The following is a 5,445-nucleotide window of genomic DNA, read 5'->3' as shown; positions in this document are numbered from 1 at the left end:
TAGGGGCTCTGAGAGGCACGCGGCACATATCCAGCAAACATTAACCTAAGTACCCCCCCCTCCCCGCCCCCTCCCCCTCCCCGGGATATACAGCTATTTCGAGGAAGGTTGTCGGGAAAAAAATGTGCAAGCGACAATCCCGAAAGGTAATATGGCATATGATCAATACACTGTTACTGTCAATGCAGCTGTGGAACTTACGAAGAATTGTTTAACAAATAGCTAAGCCATCGAAGAAGATGCAATCGAGGTAAAATTCGCCTAAAACTGATCAAAGATTGGTATTCGACCTTTGAAGACGTCGAAAGTTGACGCGGTGTGTCGGGTGTGAGGTGTAAATTACACACGTTGCAAACCAGAGGTCAAGCGACGAACGACCGGAAAATCGTGCTAAATTGATCTTTGGACCGGTCCTTTACTACTGATAATAAGATAAGAACATTTCGAAACGGTTTTCTATCTGCTTATTTTAACTTAATGTGGGTTTAAACAAGTAAAGGGACTAAATTTCATGTCCGACTCGCAGCTTCAAAGTTGACGGAAGGTCAAATATCTGCATTTTTAACAGATTTTGTAAAGCTCTCGCGTCGCTAGTAATCATTTGCCCAAAGAAATTTTTGCAGGAATCTGTAGATCATCCTTTTAACATTCAACCACCAGCAGCTTAATCGATTTGAAGTTTCGCACACGGTAAAAATTATGTTTTTTCACCCATCACTTCTACTGAAGTAAATTGTGTGGCCTCAAGATTAAATTATTTTGTATACAAAGAATAGAGCACTATCTCCCCAAATCATTTTAACATATATTTAGAAGTTGTAAAAGAAGGCTGTGATGTTTTAAAGACGGTAGAGTAATTGGTTTTTGCACGCGAGGCTTTCAAACCCATGTACTAATTGAGCGCCTCAAAATATTTCAACGGATTTTGGATATTTGCATTAATCGCTGAAATAAAAGGATACCGTAAAATTCCGAAAATAAGCCCCTCCATGTATAAGCCCCTCCAAATATAAGCCCCTCAAACCGGCAACGCAAGAAACCCTCCGTTAAATCGCCCCTCCGAATATAAACCCCTCCAAAAATAAGCCCCTCAAAAAGGGCCTTTGAAAAATATAAGCCTCGGGGCTTATTTTCGGAATTTTACGGTACTTCACCGAAAAAACCGTACAGTGATTTTAGTTATACGCTAGCCTATCTAACATTAAAATGTGAAAGAAATCGACTTTCCACCCTTGCCGCGGTATGTTTGATTTTTTCGCATGTTTCCTGGTTCTATGCAGATCAGAAGACCATAAGGTTCCTTGAAAAAAAAGGAATTATTCAAATCACGTTTAATATATAGAATTTTTAAATTTGCCGAAAAAAATAACTTTATAAGTAGATACAGGACATACCATACTTTAAGTTGGTCTATATTATTCTGAAAACTGTATTGGAACACCATAAAGTCAAGGAGGAACATAATATATAGATTTAGCCAGGGCTAAAAGCGAAGTTCCCATTAATAAATTTATAATTTAAATCAAACAATAAACTTGTAATCCACAAATCAGTTAACTTAATGGCACATATGTGACTTTTTAGGGAAAGCTAAGGCTACGTGATTTTAGAGTGAAAAAAAATCTTTCATCGAATTGATAGCCGGTATATATACACCCAAAAAATAGCAATCATCGTCGATCACATTTAAGAGCCATAATAGCTCTTGATCACAGTAGATTAGGCCTGGAAAACGAATTCATGGAAAAAACAAATCAGGCCGAATTTTTTGCGTTCGACAAGTCTACTTAAAAAAATCTTGCCAACAACTCTGGGAGCGTGTAAACCAACATTTCATACTTTTTATGTATCAAATCTGAGGTGAAACAGTAATATGAGGCGCTGTTTTTATCATACAGACCTCAGACGAAATGCAGTATTTCACAATTTTTCAAGACAAATTGCACTAATTCAATATTCAGAACCGTACGAAGCACGCGTGGGCTTTTAGCAAAACTGTTCAAAAAATTTCCAAAATCACCTATACGGCCAGCCGGTTGTCACTTTTGACAAGCGCCAAATTTTCAGTGAACATTAAAAGAGTTACGCTTCAACATAATAAAGAATTTATTGTTTTTTTTTTTTTATTTAATGGCTTTATAACGATGTACAAACGCGCGCATTTTGAGTACTCCTGCAAGCGTTGTCTGTGAACGACTGAAAACAAACAGCAAAGCAATTGCAAGAGACTACTAACAATCAATAAAAGAAATGTAATTTGGTGAAACATTTACAGAGACAACAATTTTCATTCACGAATACAAGTATTAAAGCGTCTCTAAAAATCCTGAGTCTTTACGCTTAAGCCTAAAGCTTTTAGCCGGCTTCCTGGTGTTTACTGTTTTCAGAGATGAACTCGAGGCAAGAAAATCGCTCAAAGCGTTCTTTCTACAGCCAAAATTATAACTAAATACTCTTCGGAACGTTTTTTCATTCTATATGCGGAGAGAAAATATCGACTAAAGGTTTTTTAAAGCTCTGTAAGCTTATATATACTAGATCAGATCATTGTCTCAGATCTTAATACAAACGTGCATAAATTAGCCTCATAAACTGCACTCGACTTCATGAAATTAGATATAAAAAAACAAACATACACTGTATACAATAATTACTCAGGCTTACCATTCGAGATGCAGCTCTTGAAAGCTATCAAGTAAGGCCAGAATCGCTTGAGAGACTTTTCAACCCCGCATCCAGCAAGGTGAAAAACGAAAACGATGCATCCGAAATCGGATTTCTAACTTTGACAACCGGCGCATTTCCCAACCAAAAATTCAATAAACAAACCAGCCCTGAATCAAAGAAAACTGTTGATAGCAGCTGTATTTCATTTTAAGCATCCAGTGGGAAAAGACAGTAAAAAACATCACAAGTTGACAAAATACTCTGTCAGCTTCAGCTGTCAAAGTAAACAAGGTTTAAGATGCTGTATAAATTTTCTGCATGAACTCACCTGTCAAATTTTGACCAATCAGAGCATAAAAATTGGACGGTCGTAAAGCGTGATCAACGCGTGACTATGGAGAAAAGTGAAAAGCCTCTGTCTTCCCTGCTTGTATTTTTAAATGACTGGCTGAATTTTCGCGTCCGAGATCAGTTTAAAATCAAAATGTTAATAACGCGGGGCCATAGTGACATTAACACAACACTTTCTGTCATCATGTCATTATGTTGCTGCCGTTCTCTTTGCCTTTGTATTTCTCTTTCGCGTTGCCTTTGTCTGTTCATTCTAGCTCTGTCTCGTTCTGCTTGCCGGCGTTTTTCACTATAATTTTCTCTCCTTCTTCTCGCTTTGACTCTTTCTACTTGCCGACTTTCTTCGCTAAAATGTTGTCTTCTTCTTCTACTTCTAACGCGCTCTCTTTGGCGATCGTCTTCGCTTGTTCTACGGGAGTTGACTCTTGCTCTCTGCCGTTCACCTTCTCTTTGCTCTCTGCTTAAAACCTGTCATCTACACGCTAAAATCTCTCTGCTGTTGTTTGTTGACATAATAGCTTTCGTAAGTTGTAATAAAAAGTTATAAAGGCTCTGTCGAAAAATCTTTTTGCTAAGTTGCTTTGAAATTTCTTTTTTCAAAACCAGTTGCGCGATATAATTGCGCGACGTTGCGCCATGCGATTTCCCGCCAAAAAAATCTCTACTTTCCCCTACCCCAAGAGTCGATGCGGACTTCTTTCCACTACCCGGAAAGTCCGTACGGACGGACGTACGCTGACGTCATAACCAAAATTTCTCGGATGGATAGTTTCTCTTAGTTATGGTGCTCCGCTCGCGCGCGCAAGGAGCTCCGCTATTAAAAAGCTATCCAGTACCTGGTTTCTCATTATCTTTTTCATCCTTCTGCAGGTCCTTCACTTTCTGATTTTCCCTTGAAGCTAGGGTACAATATTAAAAGATTGAGACGACAATAGGTTAGTCACAGTTAATTTAACATATTATTGAGTATTAAGTAAGAACCTGTTCGCATTACGACGAAAAATAGAGTTTGGCGTTTCCCGAAAAATTGGAATTTTGTAGTATTCAATTTTTTTTTTCGCCTGACAAAAAAAATTGTAGGCCTCATGTTCTCCAAGGCATCTTTGAAATTTGGTCAATTTTTTTTTTTTTGGTTGGTGAAAAAAAATCGTTCGCACTAGAAATGACTTCCTGTTGACAGATGTTTTTGCAAAACAAACAAAATTTTGCGTAGTGCGAACAGGGCCTAACACATAGTACAGTAAGACGTATCGGATATGTGTTAGAAGCCCCCAAAGCACCTGGGATGTTGTTTAGAGGGTGCGGACTGGTACAGTTCTTTTCAACTTAAATATATTCCATTTCACGGCTATCCTGGGTAGCACTTCAACACTTGGTATGCTTGTCACTGCTGGTGAGCAAGAAGACCTCTGGCATCAACTCTGGCATCAAGGAAGTTTTACTGATTTTAAGGCACAATAGTCCTCACCAAAAACATCATAATTATAAACAAACTAGCAGAGAGGTACTGGTAGGGAACATAAGAACCATACGAGCCAGTCCACCCAATCTAAATACAATTTGCAAACGCTGGAAATATGGTCAGTGACTCATGTGTGCCCCATCAAATGTCCTGAGCACCTAGGCAAGCTACTAAAGCTACAATACACTTCAGCTACTACAGCTACCACAGTTGTTTCCTACGACTATAGGAGAAAACAGGAACCGTATTTATTCGAATAAGCGCCAAACCTCGAATTAGCGCTCACCTCGATTAAGCGCCCATCCCACCCCACCTCCCTCCCACTCCCACTCAAACTCAATAAAGCGCCCACCCCCGCCCCACCTCCAACAAATTGAATAAGTACTAATAAGAGACTTTCCCGAAGACGGAGTTTTCTTCAGAGTATTTTACAGAATCCTTGCTTTGTTACATCTTCGCGTTTTGTTGTTACCATTAATTGTTTTGTTGTAAAATATTCATACTCCACTTGCTGAAAATGTTGAAAATTTAATTAGTGCACCTCGAATAAATGCCCATTCTCAAAGTCCAAAAATTTAATTTTTGTACGTGGCAACATTAGGATAATGATCCTGCTAGTACATGTTGCATTGTACTTAAAAACACAGGATTAGATTACTCTGTGAAACTTAACACTGGAAATAGAAAAAGTCACGTGTCTGTATGATCGCACATGGTGTATGTTTTCCAACAAACTGCCCCAAACAAATGAGCAATTAAGACAAAAGACACCACGTTTTGACTCTAGAAGATCCAAAAAAAAAGGTTTATCTTTTCTTTTCTTTCTGGTACGTTACCTTGTTCCATACAGTTTTAAGAAGACCATAACAATGAAAACCAGAATGTTTAAATAAATTTTTAAATAGTATACAATTTTTTTTAATTTCGGAAAAAATGGCTTTTTATATGTAGATATAGAACATACC

Source organism: Porites lutea, chromosome 5 (genome assembly GCF_958299795.1).
Source record: "Porites lutea chromosome 5, jaPorLute2.1, whole genome shotgun sequence".
In the NCBI taxonomy this organism is placed as follows: domain Eukaryota; kingdom Metazoa; phylum Cnidaria; class Anthozoa; order Scleractinia; family Poritidae; genus Porites; species Porites lutea.
The sequence above is the reverse complement of the archived record's forward strand: the minus strand, read 5'-3'. Positions refer to the sequence as shown.